Raw genomic sequence first — 18,154 nt, forward strand, 5'->3', positions numbered from 1 at the left:
TCGTGGTCCGCTGCAAGAAGCAAGAGCTGACACCTGTGCAAAGCCTCCTACCCGCCGGCGTAAATTTGGCCACCGCCACGAAGGCACTGCAACCCCCTTCGAGCCAACCATCTGCACCCGCCGCCTTGCCACGCCACCGGCAGAAGCCACCCATAGCCACAACGACCCGGCATTGCCACAAGCCGAGATGGGTCTCTGAAAATGATGCCTCCAAGGAGGTGACAACGCCGAAGGCGCCGCCGTCGCTCGTCCTATGTGGACAGGGTTTTCACCCAGAGAACCTGCGCAACGGGGATGAGGCTCCTAGATGGCACCCCCAATAGGGAGAACGACGCCCTCGGACGCCGTCGCCATCACCGCCAGCAGGAATGCCGGCAAGGTTTTCGCCCGGAGAATCCTATCCACAGCACGCACTCAGCCCGGCGTTTCGAAGCCGCAGCCATGGAGGCCCTCCCGGGTGCAGCGTCGCCGCAGTGCCCAAGCCACGGCCACCAAACTGCCGCACTTCCCCGCGTGCGGCCATGCCGCCGAGGCTGCAGACCCGCCGACGCACAGCCGCTCCGACCCGAATCCGGCCGCCTCCTTGACACCAGCGCACGGCCCCCTCGGGTAGATCCGGCGCACGGCGCACCGCAGCTCCTCTTGTGCACGGGCGGCCCCGTGCACCGCAGCACCTCCTCCGCGTGGTCGACGCCGGTGCACAGCCACCTCCTGCCGCGCAGTACCCACCTTGCCGCCCACCGCCGAGCACCGCCGCGCCAGCCCTTTGGGCGACGTCCACCTCCGCGCGCGGCCACTAGCGCTAGGGGCAAGCTCCCCAGCGAGCGGCCAAGCCGGCGCCGCCGCGGGCCTGCGCCTTCCACCGCCCACGCGCAGGCCCCGCCGCCACCCGCGCCGCGTGCGCACCTGCACCGCCGTGGGCCCCTGGCTCCCGCCGCCCACGCGCACCCATGCCCCTCGTCGGCAGTAGATCCACCATCGAGGCCACCGGATTCGGCCGCGGGAGCCTCGGATCCGGCCTTGCCGGCGCCGGCGCCGCCGGCCTCGAGGTGAGACGGCTCCCTCCTCTCGCAGCGGCCGCGCCCGTTGGGAGAAGATGGAAGGAGAAGACAGCCCCGCCGCCGCCGTCCTCGCGAGCCGCGCGGGCTTCCGGCAAACGGCTCCGGCGGCGGCACGGCGGTGGGGAGAGGGTGGAAGGGGCGGCGGATTGGAGTTCCGCCTGTGTCGCCCACGCGGGAGCGACGCGGGGGGGGGGGGTGCAACAACTGCTTTCATCCTCAATTCCTCAAGGAAGGCATTTTGCTACTTAGTGGCGCACTCACCTGGTGCTAGGCCAGCTCAAATGAGGACTCGATATGATAGGCATAGGTACAGAGTGACCCATTGCTAAACTGTGATTACAAGAATTAATTCAATAATTGTTTTGTTAATTGGTTTGCATTATTCTGTCTTCGGACATGAGCAGTGCAAACAATTACCACAACAAAGCCACTTAATTGAAGTTGTTTCCACAACATTGCCCTCGCCTATTTTCATCTTAGGGACAACACTGACTCCACCATACCCCTGCCATGTGAGAGCAACCTAAGTAAACAATTTCTATATGTATGCAAACTATCTTTATCAGAGTAACACGTTCAGCGACCCATCCAGTGCCAGGTACGTCATTGGTACAGGCGGTATTGTGCGGGTCCAATAAGTAGGAGTCTCCTTAAGGCCTTCTGGGGCATCTTTTCCTGCTCCTTTTTCCTCGTATCCCCCATGGAATCTCTTACATTTTTTTTTGATAAGGGAAGTTTTATTTAATTCAAGGTTTTTACGTCGAGTTGTTGATACAAAAAACTCGAACATTTCCAACCTTTGCATTACAAGGATGCACACAACCCAAAGAGAAAGCGACAAAAAAGTAATGAACCGAGACTCTGATGGTGCTGCAATGAATATGAGATAATGTGGTGTTTCTGCTGTCTTGAACTCTTGGTATCTTTTTAAGGGCCTGTTTCAATTCAGCAAACGTGTCAAATTTAAGAGAGAAAAAAGAGATAAACTTGCATTGCTGAAAGAGAACACATTCTTTTTCTTCCTCATGAGCTATGAAGCAACGACAGTTCTGATTCAAATGCGCGTGTACATATATCATGTATGCATCTTAAGGGTTTCAGATAAGGTAAATGTAAGTTTCCATCTTGACATTATTTGCATATTGGCTAATCACCTAATGTTATGATGGATCTGCTAATCACCTTATGTTTCTCTGGTACTCCAGTAGACTAAATTGTCAATGTAAATACAACAAGGGATGTATATTGCAAGCGAACAAATAAGTCAGCCAGAGATGATTGAAGCAACTCGTCCAAAATTAAATGTACGTGTAACAAAGAAACCAGCCAATACTGCTCGAAGTCCCTGAAAATGCACTGCGTTTCAGGGTCTCCATTCTCCTCAAGGTTTAATAGGAGATCATAAGGTATTCTACTGAATAAATACTTAACTGGGATAAAACATATATTGGATTGGAATTTACAGTTTATACAAGCTGCCTCCGTGTAAGGAAAATGACCCCATTAGGCCATAGTTTTGTGATTTTGGTGATTGAGTAACAACGCAATCAATGGGACTAATGAGCTTGTCAAGTGAACAATTATAGATTCCAGGGATGAGGCAAAAAGTCCAAGCCAAGCAAAACACGAAGAAAGAACTCAAAGAAAGATTGAAATGGACGAGTTCCGCAGAAACCAGTGGCACCGGATGAACCGATGCAGGGGCATCGGACTATCCGGTTAGCACCGGATAAACCGACGCATAGGCGTCGGTTCAATTTGCTGCACTGGTGAGAGGCCACGTGGAGAAGACCCAGTGGCACCGGATGATCCGATAGTGTCAAGATGAAGCGTCGGAGCAATCACCAGAGGATGTACCAGAGAGCATGTCAAGCACGTTGAAGCCGAGTCTTCAGCACCGGATGATCCGACGGGCACCAGAGTATAGCGTCGAAGTAATGACGTCAATGCCTCAGCTGAAGATTTCTTCAGCACCAGATAATCCGACACCCACTGGATAAACCGACGGCCCAGGATCGGTTTATTCGGTGACTCCTACGTCAGCTGTCAGAAGACCCAACGGCTATCTCAGGGCGTAGTGTGATCGGATGAACCGGTGCCCCACCGTCAGTCTATCCGACGCCACACAGAAAAGTTGGATAACGGCTCCCAACGGCTCTCTCCACTTGGTGGTCTATATATATGGGTTCCCCCGGTCATTTGAAGTTTGCTGGAGTTGCTACAAGTCTCAAATACACCCAGGAAACCCTCCAAGCCAACTCTAGTGCATATTGATCATATCCTTAGGTTTAGCAATAGCTTTAACAGTGTAAGTGCTAGATTAGCTCTTGAGTGAGTGAACAAGCAAGACCTTGAGCCCTTGTGCTATGGTTCTCTTGTGAACCAAGAAGATATCTTGGTGCGCCGGCACCTTGGAGCTTTGAGGCTCGCCGGCAATGTCGACGACCCTCCGACTTGGTGTGGAGCGGCGTGGACGGTCTTTGTGCGGGGGACGTGGAGACCCCCATCCTTCGTATAGAAGCTCCTTAGTGGAAATCGGAATCAAGGTGACCGTGATTGAGTTCATGGGAGAGACTTGATTGCCAAGAAGAGATACTCTTAGTGAGTGCTTCAACAATGTGGATGTAGGGGTGCCTTTGTGGCTAACCGAACCACGGTATAAACACCCGCGTCAAGAGTTTGCTTCCTCCTATCCCGCTCTTTACATTTCCGCATTTCATACTAGCAATTTTTGTGCCTTTACTTTCATAGAGTAGTTTCTTTATAGGAAAGGCTATAGGTTGCTTAACTCTTTTGGGATAGAGATTTCACACTAGAAGAACCTTAGTTGCACATCTAGATAGCATGTTTTAGTTTTATATTATGCAATTTAGTTGGAGTCATAGGTTAAGTTTTTAAATTGCATAATTCACCCCCTCCCCTCTTAGGCTAGAGCACCCAATCCGGTCTTTCAATTTGTATCAGAGCCGGGACTCACATCTCTCACAAAGAAAGTCAATTCCATTAGTAATTTGTGTTTACCGGCTCACTTGATTGGTTAGGCTTCACCGCCTAGTGAGTTAGCTCTTTTGGGAAGGGATGGATTCATTAGGACCACCTCCCTATTTCGATGGCACGGGCTTTCAACGATGAAAGATTTTAATGCAATCTCACCTCCAAGCAAAGGGCCTAAATGTTTGGAGGCTAGCTAATGAGGGAGTGAAAAGCAATAGTCAACAAGAGAGGCAATATGACGCTATTACAAAATGCGATATTTTAAGTTCTCTTGGTGACACCGTGTTTAACCTTGTGTTTGCTTGTGAAAATGCTAAGGATTTATAGAAAACTATTTGTGTGAATCATGGGGGCACAAAAGATGTTGCAAATGAAAAATACCATATTCTCACAGATAAACTCAATAGCTTTAAGCAACTTGATGATGAGAATGCCGAATCTATGTACTCACGGTTAAATATTCTTGTGAATGAGATCAATTTTTTAGGTGTGAAGAAAATTGATGATTTGGAGCTCATTTACAAGATCCTTCACTCCCTACAAAGGCCGGACTACGATTTGGTGATCACAATTTTTTATGAGAAGGAAATCGACACATTGACACCAAATCAAGTCCTTAACAAGGTGACCTCCCATAAGCTACATCATGATATCAAGCCAAGAACACCACCTTTTTCATCAGCACATAGTGTACTTGCATGCAAGTAAGTCAAGAAGTTGAAGAAGATGTCCATCAAAAATAACTCAAGTGAAGAGGAAGAAGAGGAGACATGCCAAAGCTGCTCAAATGATGAAAAAGAGCCAATGAGCCCCAATCTCTTACAAGCAAGTCAAAAAGATGAACAAATGCTTGCAAGAAATCAACTCAATGGGGTATATGGTCTTCCTCAAAGATGGGCCTCATCACCAACAAATGAAGGTTGAGAGGAGATTCAAGAAGAAGAAAGAAAAGAAGGAGAAGAAGCCCAAACATGAATCATTTGCCATATTTGGTGAATGGGTAAGCGGTGGTGAAGAATCAAGTGCAAGCTCAAGCGATGAATCAAGCAAGAAATTCACCACCCGCACCAACAAGGGATCATCATCAAACACTTGCCTTATGGCCCAAGGTATGGAAAGCGATGTAAGTGATGATGACCCCGTTTCTCCTTCATATGATGAACTTCTTGAACTAGTTCATGAGCACCAAAAAGTCATAAAGAAGCAATTAAATGAAATTAAAAACCTTAATGCTCTTAATGATATTTTCGCTACAAATTATAAAAATTTGTCATGCAAATTCAAATTGCTTAGCGAGAAGCATGAAGAGCTCAAGTTAAAAATTGAGAGCATTAATGATGCTAATGACTTTTTGGAAACCAAGCATTCTACCCCTAGTACAAGCTCAAATTCTAAAGTAGATGCTTCAACTTCTTGCTTAGATTTAATTGATGAATCTAACCCTTGCAATGAGAAATGCTTTGAGAATGTTGTTGTAGAATCATGTGATGATCTCATTGCCAATGAAAATGAAGAGCTCAAGCAAGAAGTAGAAAGGCTCATGAAGAACTTGGCTAGATTAAAGGGTGAAAACATAGAGAGCAATGTCCAACCTTCTCAAGATAACCGTGAAGATATGGTAAAGAAGCTTGAGAAGGGGTCCACCGTGACTTGCTCAGAGTGCCATAAAAAAGGTCACAAGTCCAACAAGTGCCCTCAACCAAAAAAGAAGCTTACGGATGAGAAGAACAAGAAGAAGCTTACAATCAAGAGTTCTCTCATCTACACCAAGCCCAACCGGAGGAACAAAAGCAATAGCACCTCCTATGTGATAAAAAAACCAATAGCGAGGTGGTTGTTTACAAAGTTGGGAAGCAAGAAAGGAGTTGGAATCACTCCATTTGGGTGTCCAAGGATGTCATCACCAATATGAAGGGGCATCAAATGGTGTGGGTTCCAAAGGAGACTTGAAGCCCAAGTATGGCTTCGAGGGATTTGGAGGCTTAGCTTACAAGATGATGAGAAGATTCAAGCCAAAGAAGCTAAGCTCACAACTTGGACATTTGGTGCCCAAGTCCCCCATAAGGTAATGGTAGCTAGATTTCAATTCAATCATCATGTAACTCCATTGCCTTGCTAGGTTGTTTGCATTGCATCACCTAGTGTTACATATGGTGGGTTGCTTGTGTCATAACTCTAACCCATGAGCAATCTACATGGTTTGATAAGTGTGTAGAAAACTACACAAGGTTACATTTCATAGTACATGGACTTCATAAGGTATGTGTTTCATTTGTGTACCATGAGCAGGGTTAAAAAAACTGGTGGAAAAACCGGTCCGGGCCGGTTCCGGTTTCGGCCGGTACCCAACCGGCCCAAAATCAAATTTCAAATTTAGATTCAAAAAAAATCCCAAAAAATTACTAAAAATACTTCAAGGTGCGATGAATATAATGGTGTCAATTTTTCTCAAAAAATCCTTCATTTAGTATAGTTTGCGGGGATTTGAATTTAAATCAAAAAAGAAAAAGAAAAAAATGGGCCGGCCCATTATGGCCCACCGCATATGGCGACCGGTAAGCCGGTCAAATCGGCCGGTAAACCGGTCAAACCGGTCGGTATACCGGTCGGAACTGGTTACACATGCGATTTTGAATTTGGATTTGAATTCAACCGGTTTCCATCGGTTTCCGGTCAAACCGGTCCGGTAAACCGCTACCGGAGGGCGGTGGTTTGACCGGACCGGTCGGGAAAAAAAACCCTGACCATGAGCATAAGCTATATGGTAAACTCCCCATTGTTGTCAAAAATAATGTGCATACATTTGATTGGTGATTTAAACACTAAATGCATACATTTAGGGGGAGTTCATCCTATGGTTTGTGATTTTGAGACTAACATGTTTTCAAGTTTATCTTTTGTAGTCTCTTTTCGGAGTTAACACTCTAAGAGAATGTTGTCCACTTCCAATGTGAATTGACAACTCTATAAGAGTGAATAGACTAAGGAGTGTGTGTTCATGCATATTGAGTCATGCTCTATTGAACTTAAATTTTCATATCTAAGTTCATAAGCTATGTGCTCATACATTTGCTCATCTTGGTGTACTAAGTGTTCTTCACCTCAAGACTTTCAAATTGGTACATGCAAGGTAACTAAATTCCCCCGAAGGTATGCAAGGTTCTAAAACTCATTCAATTGGTATCTTTGTAAATTCTTTATTATTATAAAGCTACCTCCGTGCATAATATGATCTAAGCTTTCTCGTTCAAATGTCTAGTCGTGCACTTAATTTTCAAACTATCTTTTTGCGCACACACCTTGTGGAAAGCTTAGCTTATATCATGCAAGTTTTATGTTTTGTGATCCATCTTAGTAATTGCTCAATTGGTATCTTCATTGATATCATACAATTGGATCATGATTTATGGAACTTACTCCATAGGCTACTAACTTTTCCCTTTCGAGCTATATTGTCTTGCCAAGCCTTTTTAGGTGATTTAATTCCAAAGGGGGAGAAGTTTGGATCAAAGCAAGGTAAAAATGAGTATCACCCAAAGGGGGAACAACTTTGATTCCAAAAGGGGAGAAAAAGAAGAAGAAGTAGCAAACATGGGGAGAAACAAAGGGGGAATGTTGGATTTACGGGGAGGCCAAGTTGACATTGGATGATGGTAAGCATCCAAACAAGTATAAGTGGTTCAATTTGTCAATTTTTGCAAAATTTATACTTACTTTGATTATGTTGTCATCAATCACAAAAAATGGGGAGATTGTAAGGAAAATGGTCCTATTAGGCCATAGTTTTGTGATTTTGGTGATTAAGTAACAACTCAATCAATGGGACTAATGAGCTTGTCAAGTGAACAATTATAGATTCCAGAGATGAGGCAAAAAGGCCAAGCCAAGCAAAACACGAAGAAAGAACTCAAAGAAAGATTGAAATGGACGAGTTCTGCAGAAACCAGTGGCACTGGATGGACCGATGCAGGGGCATCGGACTATCCGGTTAGCACCGGATAAACTGATGCATAGGCATCGGTGCAATTTGCTGCACTGGTGGGATGCCACTTGAAGAAGACCCAGTAGCACCAGATGATCCGCCAATGTCAAGATGAAGCGTCGGAGCAATCACCGGAGGATGTACCAGAGAGCATGTCAAGCGCGTTGAAGCCGAGTCTTCAGCACCGGATGATCCGACGGGCACCGGAGTATAGCGTCGGAGTAATGACGTCAGTGCCTCAGCTGAAGATTCCTTCAGCACCGGTGACTCCTACATCAGCTGTCAGAAGACCCAACGGCTATCTCAGGGCGCAGTGTGACCGGATGAATCGGTGCCCCACCGTCGGTCTATCCGACGCCACGCAGAAAAGTTGGGTAATGGCTCCCAACGGCTCTCTCCACTTGGTGGCCTATATATATGGGTTCCCCCGGTCATTTGAAGTTTGCTGGAGTTGCTACAAGTCTCAAACACACCTAGGAAACTCTCCAAGCCAACCCAAGTGCATATTGATCATATCCTTAGGTTTAGCACTAGCTTTGAGAGTGTAAGTGCTAGATTAGCTCTTGAGTGAGTGAACAAGCAAGGCCTTGAGCCCTTGTGCTGTGATTCTCTTGTGAACCAAGAAGATATCTTAGTGCGCCGGCACCTTGGAGCTTTGAGGCTCGCCGGCAACGTCGACGACCCTCCGACTTGGTGTGGAGCAGTGTTGACGATCTTTGTGTGGGGGACGTGGAGACCCCCCATCCTTCGTGGAGAAGCTTCTTAGTGGAAATCGGGATCAAGGTGACCGTGATTGAGTTCACGGGAGAGACTTGATTGCCGAGAAATGATACTCTTAGTGAGTACTTCAACAACGTGGATGTAGGGGTGACTTTGTGGCTAACCAAACCACGGTATAAACAGCCGCGTCAAGAGTTTGCTTTCTCCTATCCCGCTCTTTACGTTTCCGCATTTCATACTAGCAATTCTTGTGCCTTTACTTTCATAAAATAGTTTCTTTATAGGAAAGACTATAGGTTGGTTAACTCTTTTGGGATAGGGGTTTCACACTAGAAGAACCTTAGTTGCACATCTAGATAGTATGTTTTAGTTTTATATTGTGCAATTTAGTTGGAGTCATAGGTTAAGTTTTTAAGTTGGCTAATTCACCCTCTCCTCCTCCTAGGCTAGAGCACCCGATCCGGTCTTTCACTCCACTTTGATAGAAGTAATTTATTTAGCAATTGATACGGTATGGGAAGCACTACAGCTGAATGCTTCACACGTGATAGCTATATTTTACCCTTGATCTAATAACTGTAAAAATGTAAATGTTTCAATCAACCATAGATACTAAATCTTGCACTTGGCAGTCTGACACGGTGAAGACTAAATCAAACTTCAGATATCTGATTGTTTCATCAGAGTTTGCGGAGAGGAAGGCTGTCCAAAAGTGAGGAACATACCAGAATATGAAGCCTGCTATGGTCAAAGTGTAGAACAAAACCGTCTTCTTAAATAAACTTATATTCAGGCAAGAGATGTAACAGAGACGAGATATCATACTTTTTTTTTTTGAAAAGCCACGGTACCACTTAGGGTGCCTGGAATTTTATTGCAATTCAAATCAACAACATTACAAGGACTTCACAGAGATTACAAGATGCTAGAGGAACTAGTAGAAAAGGGGGAGACATTGGAAAAGAAAAACTAGCTACTGTCTAAGAAACTTTACTCCAAAGGGAAAACACTACTCCACTCTGCAATCTTTATCCTTTCAGAGGGGGACGAGCATCTGTTAGACCAGAGAATTAAATCTTCTCTGCACCGCTTGGCGATCACAGCGTTCGGTTCATCTTCTTGACGAAAGACTTTCGCGTTTCTACATTTCCAGATATTCCATAATAAACATGTCAAGATGGTACTTTTGATCCTAGAATTGCTCTCCTGGAGTGGATTTTCCAACCACAGTTGTTCAACACCAAAGGATTGCGATATCAAACTCACATCAATGCCACAGTAATTCCAGAAACTAGTGCTGCGTAGACAAGCAATAAAAAGATGGAAGCAATCTTCCTCAGAGGGGCAAGACGGGCACTGTCCAGAAGGCTGCATATGACAGTGATGTAATCTAGCATTTGTGCTCAGCCTCTCTCGGTGCATAAGCCAGAGGAAGAACTTACACTTCTGTGGAGCGAAGCTGCGCCAAATGGCACGAGCGAAAGGGTCATCAGGCATGCTGTCAAAGGAGATGAGATAGTGATCTTTAGGGGTTGGAACTTTCCCATTTTTTCTTAGGACCCGTCTATCCATGGCTTCAGGGTTCAAATGGACAGAAGCCATGAGCGATTGGAGTTCTAGTAACTCGGCTTCAGCAGCATGTGTCAGCCGAGGTCTAAGAGTGAGTAGAGGCACCTGTGATGATAGTACCCATTCTACAGACACATTTGGGCGAAGGGTGTGGGAGAAGAGAGCAGGAAAAGTTTTGGCAAGGGTTTCAGCTCCCCACCAAAGATCATTCCAAAATGCAGTCATACGTCCATTACCCACAATCACTTTGGTCTCCTCTCTGAATGAGGATAGTAGAGTATATATGTCCTTCCAGATGGGGGTTATTGATGGATGATCATCACCAAAATCGAAGTCGTTATTCCATCCATATTGCTGTCTCAGCCAATCAATCCATGGAGATATCAAACTTAATCAATAACAGTATAACATGTCTTGTAATTGATCATTGCTAAGTGTTGTTGTGTTCCTTAGTTGTTATTTAAATATTAACTACTTTTTTTTAGCTACTACAAACTCGATCAAGGACTAGATCCAGGTGAATAAAAATGAAATGTGAAACATTACAAGTTCGGGACTATAGTCAGTCTGGTTCTATACTTTGATTTGCTCTAATTTATTTATGTTTTACTTTGATGTCAGCATAAAAAATGATATTATTGCAAAAAAACTAATCTAATTTATTTAAGTTTATTTTTCTAACTAATGAAGATAAAACTGCAATACTTAAGTTTGGTTGTGTTTCTACAGTGACAATTCTCTGACCTGAAATAGGCAATCATAAAAAAATCAGCTTAATCTGCAGAAGTATTGATGAACTGTAACTAATTTGGGAAACTTGGTTGCTGTGAGCTGACCTAAATATTGGGTTTATATGGATCCCATTTGTAATAATGCATGTCTGTTGTGTTATTATGCAAACTTCTACTGAAATGGTAGATAAAAAGTTGAAAAAGCAACTGGTAATCATAATTCTCAGCACTCAGCACGGCAGATGACCAGCCAATTGCATCTCTCTCTCAAGTAGACGTTTGTAACAACTGTTGGTCAAATATATATTTTTCTAACAAAAGCAAGTTTCACATTCTCAGAGTTGTACTGAACAACATGGTACAATTAGAAGCATACTCTGGAGGATCATGCAAATAAGCAAAACTAAGTTAAGAAGGTAAGGTTATCGTAATTAAATACCTGTAGAGAGAGTAGGCAGCAGAGAGAAAGCGGAAGGGACTACCCATTTGAGAAAGAAATAGTGGCCAGGAATCAAATCAACAGAATTTTAATCTTCAATGATATGCCAAACACAACGCAAGCCCCATCTTGTACATTTCATCGATCATGTGGTGAGCAGCAGCCATTTGAAGGCGAGCACAGCAGAGGAAGCGACAGGAATACGGGAAGAGGAAGGTATAGTTTGGCAGACTAGAGAGATGCTGAAGGAGCTGTCGAAGTTTAGAGCCAGCTTGCCTCCGCGTGCACGCACCTCCAGCTGCTCTGGCCTCATGTAGTCATGTCACGTGCGAGAGAACACCGTCGTGGGCCGCCGGCCATGTGGGCCGACCCATGGTCACAGAGATGGCTCGTGGTCGTGCTCATTCACCGTAGCCCCATTGGGCGCACCTCCTTCACGCGCGCAACTGCCGTCGTGCGATCCCCTTAACGCACGATGGGTACTGTTTGCTGCTGCCCTACGCAGTCGCTCGCCGCCGCCGGACGCGGCCGCTTTGCTGCTGACGAGGTAGCCGCTACCACTACCTTCCCCACCGTCGTGGCAGGCTGCCTACGTCCTTCTCATCGTAGGCGCTGACGCGCTCAAGGCGTGTCCCGCTGTCTCCAAGGCTTGCCATCATCTCCCCAGTAGGTACGGTTGTCCGCACGGTGGAGCTCGAGTGCGAGGCGCCGGGGAGTGGACTCGTCGTCGCGTCGAACAGGAAGTGAAGAAGGCCGGGAAGGGGACCCACCGTCACATCGAACGGAAAGAGAAGGGTCACGAAGACGGGCGCACGGATGAGGCAGAGGCAAATGGGGAAGAAGCCGTGAGGTAGGGAGAGGCGGCGGTAATAAACAAGCTTGCTGTCAAAATTGGAGAAATCGGCGACAGGGAACACGAAGAGTCTAGACGCTGAGAGCATGCCACACTGCCCGCGCCTGTAATCGTAGATGAAAGATCTGGCGGCTGAGATGATTGCAGGCGACGTGGCCCAATATAATTGCTCGGTTTGAACCCAGGTTTCGTGTTTAAAGAATTTTGGATGGTCAATTCCTGCTTCGGCCGAAACGAGCTCATTGTACATTATCGGTCCAAACTTATTTTCTGGATGTCTTGCAAACTGTTAACCAGGAGGAACATGAAAAGCATCAAGGGATAGAGAGGAGTCAGCAGCTATAGCTCGGCAGGGAGACAGCCCACTCCGCCACGGTCGGCCCGGTATGCCGGGAAAAAGAAGGGTTGAACGTGGGTCATAGTCCATGACTTGTGGTCGTGAAATCACAAGGTTTGGCCAAGAGCTTCCTGTTTCTTTAACAAAGGCGAATGAAATCCCATCTTCCCTCCCTAAAAAAGAAAGAAAAACCGGAGAAGGTGAATGGCATGGCGGGCGTCGGCGCACCGGCGTGTCGGTGGCGAGGATGACCAGAGATGAGCAAGGTGCCACTGCGATCGTGATCACTAGTTCACACTACTTCCACCGTTGTATGACCGGCTGCACTATAGTTTGTTTATTTAGGAATACTCCGTAATATACATAACTAGTGTGAAAAAAAGAAAATTCAATTTCCGTTTCCACCCGTGGACCTTTTGGATCGAGCTCCGTGGGCCCCGCCATGAATCTGCGCTATATTGTGTAGATTGTGAAATTAAAACTACTACAGTCATGACATCTTGTAAACCAAAATTGTGGCTGTGCGATCTTTGATGCAGGAACTTGTGCTAGTATTAACACCTGACGCGCGTCCGTGTTCCCGGGCTTACCAAAAAGAGATCCGGTTTCCAACCACCACGATAGTGCCAGCAGCATCACTTAATCGACAGAGCGCAGACAACTATTCACAGGGAGAGATTTTTAGACTTATCTGGTAATAGCTTAATAATTCCAGCATATGTTGCTCTAAAACGGTTAATAATTCCAGCATATGCTGCCCTAAAATGGTCTACTGAATAGTAAGGATGTAGGTATTCTTCCATCTTAAAATTTATATAAGTAATTATGAGGGCTAAACCATATGGGTATGGCTTCCCTGATACTTGCCACTCCCTGCATGTGCATGTGTGGTTCTTAATAATATTCACCACATGTCTTATCACTTTGTGTGAAGTAGTGATCTCGGTCAGTTGTGCTTCATCCCTACCACCTTCTCCAACCTTCAAGTGGCCCAATTGCCTACTCGTTGCATTGAGTTGTCGAACTACAATTGGAAGCATAGAGTGGCTGGCAAGCTTTTCACCATTTTTTTCTCCTTTTTGCATACAGTTCCATGAACTTTGTCCTCATTGTATCTGCAAGCGTTGCTATTGGAAAGTCCTTAATGTCCTTCACCAAATTGTTCCAAACCTCTGCAACATTGTTGGTGTTATATTCGCACTTGATCTCTCCTCAGAATTTGCACCTCATCCAAAGGATGTTATGATACTGATCCAGATAAGGTTATTTGCTTCATATATCTTGTTTACTAAATATTCATGACATGCTGGAATGTCCTTGCAGCAGGATACATGCGCCCAAACACTGGGCCTTGAAATTGCTTCACAAATTCTTCATCAAGTGTATGAAACACTCTCTATGCTCTGCCCAAGAGAAAACTGCCTTCAAAACTTTCTCTATACCCTTGCAAACATCTGAACTTATAGCTAGATTTGGTGGATTAACAGTTGCATAAAAACTAATCCAATTTGCAGTGGTTTCTCCATAAAAAAATTCAAATGCAACTGGAAACACATCCAGTTGTGCCTATCTAATGAAATAGCTGATGGCTTTTGCCCATTCCACCTACCATTGAGAGCTGTGTATACTCAAGTATGGCCTACAGCCATTTAGGAACTCATTAATCCTAGGTTTGAAGCAGCAAAAGAATCTATGGAAATACATACCATCTTCTTTCTATACGAGTTCTATCTCTACCACACTACCAGGCATTTTCAGCTCTACCTCTGCCTTCCAGTTGAACAATAAGCCAAAACTCTCTTCCAATGTACCCTTTACTTTTTCTGATGCAATCTATAGATCAGCCCACACCGTGGAATATCCAATCATGACTTGATATTTATCCTCTAACTGAGCTTGCAACTTCTTTGTACCTAAGCTAGGGTCCTTCTTGAGAAGAGGGATACCTTTCTCTGCTACGCAATGGTATGAAGCCATCTTAGTCTTCACTCTACTAGTTGATGAACAAAAATGGTCGTGTTTATTCAATGTAACATGCAAAATGACCACATTAGTCACAATACAACAAAATCAAAGTTAGGTAAGTATGAAATAGTTATGCACTTCAAATGGGCGTAGAGTTAACAGCTTGTACCCTGACTTGCTTCTCATCACGCATCAACCTGCCTACGATAGCCCATGGACAACCCTCAACTTTGCAATAGGCCCTGAACCTATCTTTATAGGATTTCTCTGTTCCCATGTTAAACTGACACTTTATGGCGCGTTGCCTCGCTGCTGCCCTGAATTCTTTCATAGAAGGATAGTTTGTTCCAACTTCCATAAGTGGGTCTTCCATATCATAAAAAGCTAACTCTTCAGCAGGGATTCTATCATCAACTGATAACTCTACCCCTGTGAGGTCAACATCAACAATAGCAGTAGTGTTTACAACTTCAGCCTCATCAACCGGTAACTCTGCCTTTGCTTGCTCTGCTCTCTCATCTTCTGCTTGAAGACCAAGAAATGCATACATAGCATCTTCACTCATCAATGGGATTGCACCACCTATTTGGTCTTCTGCAATTGGTTCGATCTGTAGGCTAACCCAATCAATCACATGTGGAACCTACTCAGGATTAGCTGAGTTTACTTGAGCACTGCCATTTTCTATCACTACATTGCTCATGAAACCCACTAATACATAAGTTACCTTCCATTTGCACAGCCATGTACTCAACATCCACAAATAAAAATATCTTCCAGAAAGCCTTTCAGAGAATGCAAGTGACAAAGCTACATCATCCAAATTCCTTCCCCCCTTACTAGACATGTAAAATTCAGAAATCAAAGGATACTGGCAGCTTCCCTATTTAACCCTAGCTGCCAAGTCCTTTTGTAAAGCCTGCATGGTGTACGATCGATAGTCCACAGTCCATTCATCGTACTTTCTTTGCACATTGATTGTTGTACCGTCATCAATCTTAGCGGTGAACTAAGAAATCTGAACGCACAACCTAAATGCCCCCATCCGGATCAATCCTACCGAATACCAACAAAAAAACAAACATACGTATTAGTCGTGGTCCTTCTGTGTTCCCCATTTCGTTCATGGTCGCTGCTTCCCCAAATCGAATGGAATCCAATCTAAGACCCACCCACCCGCAAGCACATACATCAGAGGAGAGTACTTACCCAGCATCCATCGCGGAGGGTATGAGCGCGCCTCCCTGCCGGGGGCCGCTGCGGCGCGGTGGCCTGGGGCCAAGCGCGGGTCGGGGTGAGGGTGTGCGCCGCCGGCAGTGGGGTGCGGGTGGGGTGCGCGCCGGCCGGTCGTCGGCATTAGGGTAGGGCGGCGTCGCCTCTTTGCAGCGAGCGAGAAGAGTGAGCACTCGCGTGCCCTGGAAAAGGGCTTGTCTCCCATGAATCCTAGATGAGGATAAGGGCAGGGGTATTTTGGTCAATTTAGTTGCCTTGGAAAAGGAAAAGAAAAGGGAAAATGAGTGAAAATAGAGAGAATGAGAAGAAACACCTGAAATAGAATAATTCGTAGTAAGGGTGTCAAATTCCGAAAGGTGCGCAAATTTAATCTCAAATCTAGTGAGGCATGCGTAATGGGACCCAAATTTTGAAATCTCTCATTCACGGGGGAGAAAAAAGAAAGAAAGAAAGTGATGACGACCCATAAATCGGCTCGATTGCTGGCATCAGGTCAGGTTTACAGGATTCGAACAAGCACGTGATCAGGGCCATACCGTATTCGTTTGATTCTAAAATCATATGGTTCATCACTACTTTTAATAAAAAAACAGGCTTACTGGCACCTCAACATTTGATGGGAACTTTTCTCATCGAACTCTCCGTCGGTCCAACACAACATCAAATAATAACATCCGCAACATAGAAGAAAAATGTCTACAACATAGAAAACCACTATTTGCAACATCAAAAATGTTGAAAAAAAAGTTGTTAGCCATCCGTTGATGATGAGGAAAAAACTAGCCACAACATGTATTTCATGTTGTATGGGACATTCAAATCTCTCATTAAAGAACATCCAGATAAAACGCATGCAATAAATGCAACATCTAGATCTACTTTTGCAACATTTACAAGATGCACATGGAACATTCCAAAAATCTCTACTGCAATATTATAAGATATCTATTGCAATATGAACACCTCGTACTTGCCAGAGCCTTCGCTCCTCTTCAACCTCCAGGAGCTGCTTGCCATGACTGCCGCCCGGAGCTCTTCCGGCGGCCGAGGCGGCCTACCCCTAGCGAGGGAGCGGCAACCAGGGCAGGGGAAGGTGAGGGGGAGCCGCAGTCCGGCCCCACCCCCTGTGCCCCACCCAACAGCCGTCCGGAGCCGCCCACCATGGCCCGGAGCTCACCGGCACCCGCGGTGGGCTCGCCGCTGGGCTCGGAGCTTGCGACCGCCCGTGTAGGCTCGCCGCGCTGCCCTCACACGCCGCCGTCGGTAGGTTCGCCGCTGGCGCCGCCCTCGCGCGGTCTGGAATGAACGGTGGGGAAGGGTGTCCGATTCATCAGACGCCTGATCCCTAGCATTCCCGTAAAAACATATTAAGTGGGATGGCTTCATCCTGGATAAGTTGGTGCTATTTACCTAACCAAACAAAGGAAACACTAGTTTCAACCATTCCATCTTTTCTATTAATCCTGGTGCATTCCCTGTACTAGGAAGGTGGCCACGTCACCTCGAAGTCATCGACCGTCGGATCGGCCGATCTGACGGCTAGGAACAGATGGGGTTGTAAGTTTTGCCAAAGAACCCCTCAAAATTTGGTGAAATCAATCCGTAGTCCATGGATGATAATTTTGCAAAAGAGCTCCCAGACTTTGTGAATGTCAATTTTACAAAAGACCCCCTGAATTTTATGAAATCGACATGCACTATATAGATGGCAAGTTTACGAAAAAAACCCTCTAGACTTTGGCAAAACCAATCTGCACTCCACGAACATCAAATTCACATACCACCCCCCCAAGACTTTTGCGAAACCAAACCCCTTAATGTGTATCGATGATGGGTTTGAATCGTCTCGCACACTTACACTATATATACCACAACTTTGACACCTGTGATGATTGTCACATACAAACTTTCTCGCTAAGGACACATGGACGATTTATAGACATATTTCAACAGCTTAGCGCAACATTTTCTAGTCATGAGCTAAATGATATATGCAACCGAACAAACCTCTCAGTGCTCGGAAAGCGCAAACTTTAATTTGTGAGATGAATTTGTGACGGACCAAAAAGGCTGTGCGTTTAATTTGAGACCAAATTTCGCTGCGTACAACCGGTGGCTCAAATTTCGCTGCTGCTACCTGCTGGTTCGTTGAACCGTACCTAAACACTTTTATCGCCGCCACTTACGCACAGTGTAATTAACAATTTTAAAAAGATGCGGAATGATGCTAAAGATACCATTCTTGCAGAAGTAACAATTTAAAAAAAAAG

General features: G+C 45.5%; 1 long non-coding RNA gene across 1 annotated transcript; it reads right to left on the reverse strand.

Annotated features, from left to right (window-relative positions):
• Positions 1 to 14,689: 14,689 nt before the first annotated feature.
• LOC120675449 lies at positions 14,690 to 16,069 on the reverse strand. Its single transcript, XR_005675358.1, has 2 exons — positions 15,861 to 16,069; positions 14,690 to 15,707 (listed from the first exon to the last, which is right to left on the reverse strand). It is a non-coding gene; the product is annotated as an uncharacterized LOC120675449 (long non-coding RNA).
• Positions 16,070 to 18,154: the final 2,085 nt, after the last annotated feature.

The sequence above is a fragment of the Panicum virgatum genome, chromosome 5N, assembly GCF_016808335.1.
Source record: "Panicum virgatum strain AP13 chromosome 5N, P.virgatum_v5, whole genome shotgun sequence".
In the NCBI taxonomy this organism is placed as follows: Eukaryota; Viridiplantae; Streptophyta; class Magnoliopsida; order Poales; family Poaceae; genus Panicum; species Panicum virgatum.